The 12,904-nt window shown below is 41.2% G+C and overlaps 1 protein-coding gene across 1 annotated transcript in view; it reads right to left on the bottom strand.

Moving 5' to 3' along the window:
• The window catches only part of INTS2 (integrator complex subunit 2), a 187,617-nt gene that overhangs the window by 21,125 nt on the left and 153,588 nt on the right, over positions 1-12,904 (bottom strand). The gene's annotated exons all lie outside the window — the stretch shown is intronic.

Raw genomic sequence — 12,904 nt, 5'->3', positions numbered from 1 at the left:
TAATCCGAAAGGAAGCGCCACGAACTGGTAATGTTTGTCCAGGAATGCGAACCTCAGGAACCGATGATGTTCCTTGTGGATAGGAATATGTAGATACGCATCCTTTAAATCCACCGTGGTCAAGAATTGACCTTCCTGGATGGAAGGAAGAATAGTTCGAATGGTTTCCATCTTGAACGATGGAACCTTGAGAAACTTGTTTAAGATCTTGAGATCTAAGATTGGTCTGAACGTTCCCTCTTTTTTGGGAACTATAAACAGATTGGAGTAGAACCCCATCCCTTGTTCTCTTAATGGAACGGGATGAATCACTCCCATTTTTAACAGGTCTTCTACACAATGTAAGAATGCCTGTCTTTTTATGTGGTCTGAAGACAACTGAGACCTGTGGAACCTCCCCCTTGGGGGAAGTCCCTTGAATTCCAGAAGATAACCTTGGGAGACTATTTCTAGCGCCCAAGGATCCAGAACATCTCTTGCCCAAGCCTGAGCGAAGAGAGAGAGTCTGCCCCCCACCAGATCCGGTCCCGGATCGGGGGCCAACATTTCATGCTGTCTTGGTAGCAGTGGCAGGTTTCTTGGCCTGCTTTCCCTTGTTCCAGCCTTGCATTGGTCTCCAAGCTGGCTTGGCTTGAGAAGTATTACCCTCTTGCTTAGAGGACGTAGCACTTTGGGCTGGTCCGTTTCTACGAAAGGGACGAAAATTAGGTTTATTTTTTGCCTTGAAAGGCCGATCCTGAGGAAGGGCGTGGCCCTTACCCCCAGTGATATCCGAGATAATCTCTTTCAAGTCAGGGCCAAACAGCGTTTTCCCCTTGAAAGGAATGTTAAGTAGCTTGTTCTTGGAAGACGCATCAGCCGACCAAGATTTCAACCAAAGCGCTCTGCGCGCCACAATAGCAAACCCAGAATTCTTAGCCGCTAACCTAGCCAATTGCAAAGTGGCGTCTAGGGTGAAAGAATTAGCCAATTTGAGAGCATTGATTCTGTCCATAATCTCCTCATAAGGAGGAGAATCACTGTCGACCGCCTTTATCAGCTCATCGAACCAGAAACATGCGGCTGTAGCGACAGGGACAATGCATGAAATTGGTTGTAGAAGGTAACCCTGCTGAACAAACATCTTTTTAAGCAAACCTTCTAATTTTTTATCCATAGGATCTTTGAAAGCACAACTATCCTCTATGGGTATAGTGGTGCGTTTGTTTAAAGTGGAAACCGCTCCCTCGACCTTAGGGACTGTCTGCCATAAGTCCTTTCTGGGGTCGACCATAGGAAACAATTTTTTAAATATGGGGGGAGGGACGAAAGGAATACCGGGCCTTTCCCATTCTTTATTAACAATGTCCGCCACCCGCTTGGGTATAGGAAAAGCTTCTGGGAGCCCCGGCACCTCTAGGAACTTGTCCATTTTACATAGTTTCTCTGGGATGACCAACTTGTCACAATCATCCAGAGTGGATAATACCTCCTTAAGCAGAATGCGGAGATGTTCCAACTTAAATTTAAAAGCAATCACATCAGGTTCAGCTTGTTGAGAAATGTGCCCTGAATCAGTAATTTCTCCCTCAGACAAAACCTCCCTGGCCCCATCAGACTGAGTTAGAGGCCCTTCAGAAATATTAATATCAGCGTCGTCATGCTCTTCAGTATCTAAAACAGAGCAGTCGCGCTTACGCTGATAAGTGTTCATTTTGGCTAAAATGTTTTTGACAGAATTATCCATTACAGCCGTTAATTGTTGCATAGTAAGGAGTATTGGCGCGCTAGATGTACTAGGGGCCTCCTGAGTGGGCAAGACTCGTGTAGACGAAGGAGGGAATGATGCAGTACCATGCTTACTCCCCTCACTTGAGGAATCATCTTGGGCATCATTGTCATTGTCACATAAATCACATTTATTTAAATGAATAGGAATTCTGGCTTCCCCACATTCAGAACACAGTCTATCTGGTAGTTCAGACATGTTAAACAGGCATAAACTTGATAACAAAGTACAAAAAACGTTTTAAAATAAAACCGTTACTGTCACTTTAAATTTTAAACTGAACACACTTTTTTACTGCAAATGCGAAAAAACATGAAGGAATTGTTCAAAATTCACCAAATTTTCACCACAGTGTCTTAAAGCCTTAAAAGTATTGCACACCAAATTTGGAAGCTTTAACCCTTAAAATAACGGAACCGGAGCCGTTTTGAACTTTAACCCCTTTACAGTCCCTGGTATCTGCTTTGCTGAGACCCAACCAAGCCCCAAGGGGAATACGATACCAAATGACGCCTTCAGAAAGTCTTTTCTAAGTATCCGAGCTCCTCTCACATGCGACTGCATGCCATGCCTCTCAAAAACAAGTGCGCAACACCGGCGCGAAAATGAGGCTCTGCCTATGCTTTGGGAAAGCCCCTAAAGAATAAGGTGTCTAAAACAGTGCCTGCCGATATTATTATATCAAAATACCCAGATAAAATGATTCCTCAAGGCTAAATATGTGTTAATAATCAATCGATTTAGCCCAAAAAAAGTCTACAGTCTTAATAAGCCCTTTTTGAAGCCCTTATTTACAATCGTAATAAACATGGCTTACCGGATCCCATAGGGAAAATGACAGCTTCCAGCATTACATCGTCTTGTTAGAATGTGTCATACCTCAAGCAGCAAGAGACTGCTCACTGTTCCCCCAACTGAAGTTAATTGCTCTCAACAGTCCTGTGTGGAACAGCCATGGATTTTAGTGACGGTTGCTAAAATCATTTTCCTCATACAAACAGAAATCTTCATCTCTTTTCTGTTTCTGAGTAAATAGTACATACCAGCACTATTTCAAAATAACAAACTCTTGATTGAATAATAAAAACTACAGTTAAACACTAAAAAACTCTAAGCCATCTCCGTGGAGATGTTGCCTGTACAACGGCAAAGAGAATGACTGGGGTAGGCGGAGCCTAGGAGGGATCATGTGACCAGCTTTGCTGGGCTCTTTGCCATTTCCTGTTGGGGAAGAGAATATCCCACAAGTAAGGATGACGCCGTGGACCGGACACACCTATGTTGGAGAAATAGCCTCCGATGAAGCAAAAGTGTCAAATTTGTAAAATTTGGAAAAAGTATGAAGCGAAGACCAAGTTGCAGCCTTGCAAATCTGTTCAACAGAGGCCTCATTCTTGAAGGCCCAAGTGGAAGCCACAGCTCTAGTAGAATGAGCTGTAATTCTTTCAGGAGGCTGCTGTCCAGCAGTCTCATAAGCTAAACGAATTATGCTACGAAGCCAAAAAGAAAGAGAGGTAGCGGAAGCTTTTTGACCTCTCCTCTGCCCAGAGTAAATGACAAACAGAGAAGACGTTTGTCGAAATTCCTTAGTTGCCTGTAAGTAAAATTTTAGAGCACGGACTACATCCAGGTTGTGCAGTAGACGTTCCTTCTTTGAAGAAGGATTTGGGCATAAAGAAGGAACAACAATCTCTTGATTGATATTCCTGTTAGTAACTACCTTAGGTAAGAACCCAGGTTTAGTACGCAGGACTACCTTATCCGAATGAAAAATCAAATAAGGAGAATCACAATGTAAGGCTGATAATTCAGAGACTCTTCGAGCCGAGGAAATAGCCATTAAAAATAGAACTTTCCAAGATAACAACTTTATATCAATGGAATGAAGGGGTTCAAACGGAACGCCCTGTAAAACATTAAGAACAAGGTTTAAACTCCATGGTGGAGCAACAGTTTTAAACACAGGCTTAATCCTGGCCAAAGCCTGACAAAGNNNNTATAACAAATTCTGAAAGCAGGAAACAAATTACAGAATAAACGTTTTTTATCTCAGTCAAACTATAATTCTCACAGCTCTGCTGAGAGAAATTACCTCCCTCAAAATAAGTTTTGAAGACCCCTGAGCTCTGTAGAGATGAACCGGATCATGCAGGGAATACAATGAGTTGCTGACTGAAATATTTGATGCGTAGTAAAAGCGCCAAAAAACGGCCCCTCCCCCTCACACACAGCAGTGAGGGAGAACAGAAACTGTCAGAAAACAGATTAAGCAACTGCCAAGTGGAAAAATAGTGCCCAAACATTTATTCACTCAGTACCTCAGCAAATGAAAACGATTTTACATTCCAGCAAAAACGTTAAACATAATCTCTAGTTATTAAACAGCTTTATGTATTTCTTACAGTGTAATTCTAGTAAAGTACCATTCCCCAGAATACTGAAGTGTAAAGTATACATACATGACATTATATCGGTATGGCAGGATTTTCTCATCAATTCCATTGTCAGAAAATAAAAACTGCTACATACCTCTATGCAGATTCATCTGCCCGCTGTCCCCTGATCTGAAGTTTACCTCTCCTCAGATGGCCGAGAAACAGCAATATGATCTTAACTACTCCGGCTAAAATCATAACAAAAACTCTGGTAGATTCTTCTTCAAACTCTGCCAGAGAGATAATAACACACTCCGGTGCTATTTTAAAATAACAAACTTTTGATTGAAGATATAAAACTAAGTATAATCACCATAGTCCTCTCACACATCCTATCTAGTCGTTGGGTGCAAGAGAATGACTGGGAGTGACGTAGAGGGGAGGAGCTATATGCAGCTCTGCTGGGTGAATCCTCTTGCACTTCCTGTTGGGGAGGAGTAATATCCCAGAAGTAATGATGACCCGTGGACTGATCACACTTAACAGAAGAAACATAATTTATGCTTACCTGATAAATTCCTTTCTCCTGTAGTGTAGTCAGTCCACGGGTCATCCATTACTTATGGGATTATATCTCCTCCCTAACAGGAAGTGCAAGAGGATCACCCAAGCAGAGCTGCTATATAGCTCCTCCCCTCTACGTCATACCCAGTCATTCGACCAAAACCAAACGAGAAAGGAGAAACTATAGGGTGCAGTGGTGACTGGAGTTTAATTTAAAATTTAGACCTGCCGTAAAAACAGGGCGGGCCGTGGACTGACTACACTACAGGAGAAAGGAATTTATCAGGTAAGCATAAATTATGTTTTCTCCTGTTAAGTGTAGTCAGTCCACGGGTCATCCATTACTTATGGGATACCAATACCAAAGCTAAAAGTACACGGATGACGGGAGGGACAGGCAGGACCTTTACACGGAAGGAACCACTGCCTGAAGAACCTTTCTCCCAAAAACAGCCTCCGAAGAAGCAAAAGTGTCAAATTTGTAAAATTTTGAAAAGGTGTGAAGTGAAGACCAAGTCGCAGCCTTGCAAATCTGTTCAACAGAGGCCTCATTCTTAAAGGCCCAGGTGGAAGCCACAGCTCTAGTGGAATGAGCTGTAATTCTTTCAGGAAGCTGCTGTCCAGCAGTCTCATAGTCTAAACGTATTATGCTACGAAGCCAAAAAGAGAGAGAGGTAGCCGAAGCCTTTTGACCTCTCCTTTGTCCAGAATAAACGACAAACAGGGAAGAAGTTTGTCGAAAATCTTTAGTTGCCTGCAAATAAAATTTCAGGGCACGGACGACGTCCAGATTGTGCAGAAGTCGTTCCTTCTTTGAGGAAGGGTTAGGGCACAATGAAGGAACAACAATCTCTTGATAGATATTCCTGTTGGTGACTACCTTAGGTAAGAACCCAGGTTTAGTACGCAGAACTACCTTGTCTGAATGAAAAATCAGATAAGGGGAATCATAATGTAAGGCTGATAACTCAGAGACTCTTCGAGCCGAGGAAATAGCCATTAGGAATAGAACTTTCCAAGATAACAGCTTGATATCAATGGAATGAAGGGGTTCAAACGGAACACCCTGTAAAACATTAAGAACTAAGTTTAAGCTCCATGGCGGAGCAACAGTTTTAAACACAGGCTTAATCCTGGCCAAAGCCTGACAAAAAGCCTGGACGTCAGGAACTTCTGACAGACGTTTGTGTAACAGAATGGACAGAGCTGAGATCTGGCGACTTAGGAAATCCGCCTCCCAGTTCTCCACGCCTGGGATGTGGATCGCTGACAGGTGGCAAGAGTGAAACTCTGCCCAGCGAATTATCTTTGAGACTTCCATCATCGCTAGGGAACTCCTTGTCCCTCCCTGATGGTTGATGTAAGCCACAGTCGTGATGTTGTCCGACTGGAACCTGATGAACCTCAGAGTTGCTAGCTGAGGCCAAGCCAGAAGAGCATTGAGAACTGCTCTCAATTCCAGAATGTTTATTGGAAGGAGACTCTCCTCCTGAGTCCATGATCCCTGAGCCTTCAGGGAATTCCAGACAGCGCCCCAACCTAGTAGGCTGGCGTCTGTTGTTACAATTGTCCAGTCTGGCCTGCTGAAGGGCATTCCCCTGGACAGATGTGGCAGAGAAAGCCACCATAGAAGAGAATCTCTGGTCTCTTGATCCAGATTCAGCATAGGGGACAAATCTGAGTAATCCCCATTCCACTGACTTAGCATGCACAATTGTAGTGGTCTGAGATGCAGGCGTGCAAAAGGTACTATGTCCATTGCCGCTACCATTAAGCTGATTACCTCCATGCATTGAGCCACTGACGGGTGTTGAATGGAATGAAGGACACGGCAAGCATTTAGAAGTTTTGTTAACCTGTCTTCTGTCAGGTAAATTTTCATTTCTACAGAATCTATAAGAGTCCCCAAGAAAGGAACTCTTGTGAGTGGCCTTAGAGAACTCTTTTCTACGTTCACCTTCCACCCATGCGACCTTAGAAATGCCAGAACCAACTCTGTATGAGACTTGGCAGTCTGAAAACTTGACGCTTGTATCAGAATGTCGTCTAGGTACGGAGCTACCGAAATTCCTCGCGGTCTTAGTACCGCCATAAGAGAGCCCAGAACCTTTGTAAAGATTCTTGGAGCCGTGGCTAACCCGAAGGGAAGAGCTACAAACTGGTAATGCCCGTCTAGGAAGGCAAACCTTAGGTACCGATAATGATCCTTGTGAATCGGTATGTGGAGGTAGGCATCCTTTAAATCCACTGTGGTCATGTATTGACCCCTTTGGATCATAGGCAAGATTGTCCGAATAGTCTCCATTTTGAACGATGGAACTCTTAGGAATTTGTTTAGGATCTTTAAGTCCAAAATTGGTCTGAAGGTTCCCTCTTTCTTGGGAACCACAAACAGATTTGAGTAAAACCCTTGTCCGTGTTCCGACCGCGGAACTGGATGGATCACTCCCATTAGTAAAAGGTCTTGTACACAGCGTTTTCTCTTTAGCTGGTTTGTTGACAGCCTTGAAAGATGAAATCTCCCTTTTGGAGGAGAAGCTTTGAAGTCCAGAAGATATCCCTGAGATATGATCTCTAAAGCCCAGGGATCCTGGACATCTCTTGCCCAAGCCTGGGCGAAGAGACAAAGTCTGCCCCCCACTAGATCCGTTTCCGGATCGGGGGCCCTCACTTCATGCTGTCTTAGGGGCAGCAGCAGGCTTTCTGGCCTGCTTGCCCTTGTTCCAGGACTGGTTAGGTTTCCAGCCCTGTCTGTAGCGAGCAACAGTTCCTTCCTGCTTTGGGGCTGAGGAAGTTGATGCTGTTCCTGCCTTGAAGTTACGAAAGGCACGAAAATTAGACTGTCTAGCCCTTGGTTTGGCTCTGTCTTGAGGCAGGGCATGACCCTTACCCCCAGTAATGTCAGCGATAATTTCTTTCAAACCGGACCCGAATAATGTCTGCCCTTTGAAAGGTATGTTAAGCAATTTAGATTTAGAGGTTACATCGGCTGACCAAGATTTAAGCCACAGTGCTCTGCGCGCTTGAATGGCGAATCCTGAATTCTTAGCCGTAAGTTTAATTAAGTGTACTACGGCATCAGAAATAAATGAATTGGCTAGCTTAAGTACTCTAAGCTTGTCTGTAATTTCATCCAATGTAACTGAGTTAATGTTCTCTTCCAGAGACTCAAACCAGAATGCCGCCGCAGCCGTGACAGGCGCAATGCATGCAAGGGGTTGTAATATAAAACCTTGTTGAACAAACATTTTCTTAAGGTAACCCTCTAACTTTTTATCCATTGGATCTGAAAAAGCACAGCTATCCTCCACCGGGATAGTGGTACGCTTAGCCAGAGTAGAAACTGCTCCCTCCACCTTAGGGACCGTCTGCCATAAGTCCCGCGTGGTGGCGTCTATTGGAAACATTTTTCTAAATATAGGAGGGGGTGAAAAAGGCACACCAGGTCTATCCCACTCCTTGTTAATAATTTCTGTAAGCCTCTTAGGTATAGGAAAAACATCAGTACACACCGGTACCGCATAGTATCTATCCAGCCTACACATTTTCTCTGGAATTGCAACCGTGTTACAATCATTCAGAGCCGCTAATACCTCCCCTAGCAATACACGGAGGTTTTCAAGCTTAAATTTAAAATTTGAAATGTCTGAGTCCAGTTTACTTGGATCAGATCCGTCACCCACAGAATGAAGCTCTCCGTCCTCATGTTCTGCATATTGTGACGCAGTATCAGACATGGCTCTTATATTATCAGCGCACTCTGTTCTCACCCCAGAGTGGTCGCGTTTACCCCTAATTTATGGCAATTTAGATAATACTTCAGTCATAACATTAGCCATGTCTTGCAAAGTGATTTGTATGGGCCGCCCTGATGTACTTGGCGCCACAATATCACGCACCTCCCGAGCGGGAGACGCAGGTACTGACACGTGAGGAGAGTTAGTCGGCATAACTTCCCCCTCGTTGTCTGGTGAAATTTTCTTTACATGTACACTTTTATTTAAAGTAGCATCAATGCAATTAGTACACAAATTTCTATTGGGCTCCACATTGGCCTTTAAACATATTGCACAAAGAGTTTCCTCTGTGTCAGACATGTTTAACAGACTAGCAATGAAACTAGCAAGCTTGGAAAAAAACTTTTGAAATAAATTTTCAAGCAATATAAAAAACGTTACTGTGCCTTTAAGAAACACTAATAAACTGTCACAGTAGAATTACAATGAACCAAATTTGTTATAGCAACCAAATTTTTACAATAAATGCAATAAGTTAGCAAAGGATTGCACCCACCAGCAAATGGATGATTAACCCCTTAATACCCAAAAACGGATAACAGATATAAAAAACGTTTTATCACAGTCAAAAAGCACAGTCTAACAGGTCTGCTGTGAGTGATTACCTCCCTCAAAACTAGTTTTGGAGACCCCTGGGCTCTGTAGAGACGTCCTGGATCATGGAGGAAGGAATAGGAAGACTGTGAGTGAATTCTTACTGCGCAAGAAAGCGCCAAAATAGGCCCCTCCCACTCATATTATAGCAGTGGGGAAGCTCAGCAAACTGAAAGTATTCATAAATAACGACAGCCATGTGGAAAATAATGCCCAAATTTTTTTATCACCAAGTACCTCAGATAAAAACAATTAACATGCCAGTAAAAACGTTTTAAAATAAAATTATGAAATGATACTAATAAGCCTGCTGCTAGTCGCTTACACTGCAGTGGGGGCTAAAGTATAAGTTAAATGTACACAGTATTTTCTTAGTGAAGTTCCATTCCCCAGAAATACCTCAGTGTAACATACATACATATCAGCCTGATACCAGTCGCTATTACTGCATTTAAGGCTGCACTTACATTATATGGGTATTAGCAGTATTTTCTCAGTCAATTCCATTCCTTAGAAAATAATATACTGCAACATACCTCCTTGCAGGTGAACCCTGCCCGCTGTCCCCTGATCTGAAGTTACCTCTCTCCTCAGAATGGCCGAGAACAGCAAATAGATCTTAGTTACGACCGCTAAGATCATACATAAACTCAGGTAGATTCTTCTTCAAATGCTGCCTGAGAAAAAACAACACACTCCGGTGCTGTTTAAAATAACAAACTTTTGATTGAAGATATAAAAACTAATTTTATTAACCACAGTCCTCTCACACGTCCTATCTATTAGTTAGGTGCAAGAGAATGACTGGGTATGACGTAGAGGGGAGGAGCTATATAGCAGCTCTGCTTGGGTGATCCTCTTGCACTTCCTGTTAGGGTGGAGATATAATCCCATAAGTAATGGATGACCCGTGGACTGACTACACTTAACAGGAGAAATAGGCCCCTCCCACTCATATTACAACAGTGGAAAGCCTCAGGAAACTGTTTCTAGGCAAAAAATCAAGCCAGCCATGTGGAAAAAAACTAGGCCCCAATAAGTTTTGTCACCAAACATATATAATAACGATTAACATGCCAGCAAACGTTTTATATTACACTTTTATAAGAGTATGTATCTCTGTTAATAAGCCTGATACCAGTCGCTATTAAATCACTGCATTTAGGCTTAACTTACATTAATCCGGTATCAGCAGCATTTTTCTAGCAAATTCCATCCCTAGAAATATGTTAACTGCACATACCTTATTGCAGGAAAACCTGCACGCCATTCCCCCTCTGAAGTTACCTCACTCCTCAGAATATGTAAGAACGGCAGTGGATCTTAGTTACTTCTGCTAAGATCATAGAAATCACAGGCAGATTCTTCTTCTAATGCTGTCTGTGATAAAACAGTACACTCCGGTACCATTTAAAAATAACAAACTTTTGATTGAAGTTAAAAAACTAACTATAATACACCACTCTCCTCTTACTACCTCCGTCTTTGTTGAGAGTTGCAAGAGAATGACTGGGTATGGCAGTGAGGGGAGGAGCTATATAGCAGCTCTGCTGTGGGTGATCCTCTTGCAACTTCCTGTTGGGAAGGAGAATATCCCACAAGTAATGGATGATCCATGGACTGGATACACTTAACAAGAGAAAAGGCTTCCTACAACTGTGTTCTTTTATTCTATATATTGAATATTATTATACTGATGTATTTGATTAAAAGAGTGAACGTATTTAAATAAAGCAGACATAATATAAATAGTTAAAAAACAGCATGTATTAGCGTTTCATCATGAAAGGGAATGTTTGTAACTATTTATATTATGTCTGCTTTATTTAAATACGTTCACTCCTTTAATCAAAAACATCAGTATAATAATATTTATACTGAATAAAAGAACATATTGACTTTTTTTTAGCACTGATATTTTCATGTCCCCAGCTAGTGCCAAAATTGTGGACAGTGTTCTGTAATATTTGCCGACTGCGGCAGTGAGCGCATGCGTGCACGGAGTATTTGCAAGTTTACTGTAGGCGTGACAGTAGGTAGGCAAACGTAACGCGGTAGACAAACGTAACAGAACAGTCCGGAAGCATTTTATATTCTTTTCTTATAGCGTTCAGGGGTAAACTCTCAAGTTATTTTTCCTGGTATGCACAGGCATTTTGCCAAATTTCTATATGGCTCCTAAATATAAATAAGATAATCATACAACATGTTAAGCCTTCTCACCCATATCCTTAGTACTGCACCTGTATATATATATATTTTTAATCTCTATACCTATATCATAAACTAAAGCATTTTTTTAGAGTCAGGACATGTTTTCTGCATTAAAGATTCCCTTATCAAACAATAGAAGTTTGCCATTTTTTATATACAAGTTTTGTCCCTTTAAAGGGACAGTCTAGGCCAAAATAAACTTTCATGATTCAGATAGAGCATGTAATTTTAAACAATTTTCAAATTTACTTTTATCACCAATTTTGCTTTGTTCTCTTGGTATTCTTAGTTGAAAGCTTAATCTAGGAGGTTCATATGCTAATTTCTTAGACCTTGAAGGCCACCTATTTTCAGAATGCATTTGAACAGTTTTTCACCACTAGAGGGTGTTAGTTCACGTATTTCATATAGATAACACTGTGCTCGTGCACGTGAGGTTATCTGGGAGCAGGTAGTGATTGACTAAACTGCAAGTCTGTCAAATGAACTGAAGTAAAGGGGCAGTTTCCAGAGGCTTAGATACAAGATAATCACAGAGGTAAAAAGTATATTAATATAACTGTGCTGGTTATGCAAAACTGGGGAATGGGTAATAAAGGGATTATCTATCTTTTAAAACAATAAAAATTCTGGTGTAGACTGTCCCTTTAAAATTGCTTTTGGAAAATAATTTTAACTATTAACTAAATTATCTTTTACCTCTATATTTAATATTAGTTAAGACTTCTCTGAAGCCTCAAATAATTGAGACATATCTATAATTAAAATCACTTAAAACCAGTGTTGTCACCCTTACTGTAGATTTTGTCAGGTTAAAAGTACAGTACATAAAAAATGCATTGACCATCCTATTAGTACTATTCTTATAAAATAAAGTATAATTATTAATGTTAATCACCCAGACACAAGGTTTCAGTTTACATTTCTAATTAGTTATTTAGTATAGTCTTGTTTTCACATTTTACCTGCCATGCTTTGAGAATACCTTAAGGTTTTCTAGGTTTTTATTACTACTATGTGTTATGATAGCCAAAGTGTAAGAAAACTTAATTTCCCAAACTGACATTTTCCTCTTCCATACACTCAGTAATGTAACCCTTTCACAGACAGTGTTGTCTGACCCATATTGTGTAACGTGTCCCTTCAGCTTTTTCCTCTATCTTGCTACCTTCTTCTCACTCAACACTGTGTCTTTTCTTCATTTGAGTTTGCAATGTGTGGTAAATAAATGAGTAAAACATTTTGAATGAAACCCACTTGTCTAAAGCTATTAATCTAACTAAATGCACTTTTCTGGTTTTGCAAATGGCTCTGAAACGTTCCCGTCTGCAATATCTCTATGCAAATATGTAGCAATATATGAGGTGTATATGTTGGAGGTGAGGCATTGTGAAGAGTTCTGGGGTTGTCCCTACTAATTCCAAAAAGTAACAAAGGCAGTTTACCCTGTTAACACCTGAATACTACGTCACCGTGAGAGTGCAAAATAAATATACATTTTGAGTTCCTTTGGTAACATATAGCTTCTATGAAATGCTAATACCCGTTGTATGAATATTATTACGTACAAAATATCTATCAAATGAAATGCT

The sequence above is a fragment of the Bombina bombina genome, chromosome 3 (assembly GCF_027579735.1).
Source record: "Bombina bombina isolate aBomBom1 chromosome 3, aBomBom1.pri, whole genome shotgun sequence".
Taxonomy (NCBI): Eukaryota; Metazoa; Chordata; class Amphibia; order Anura; family Bombinatoridae; genus Bombina; species Bombina bombina.
This window is presented reverse-complemented; position numbering and strand designations above follow the sequence as displayed.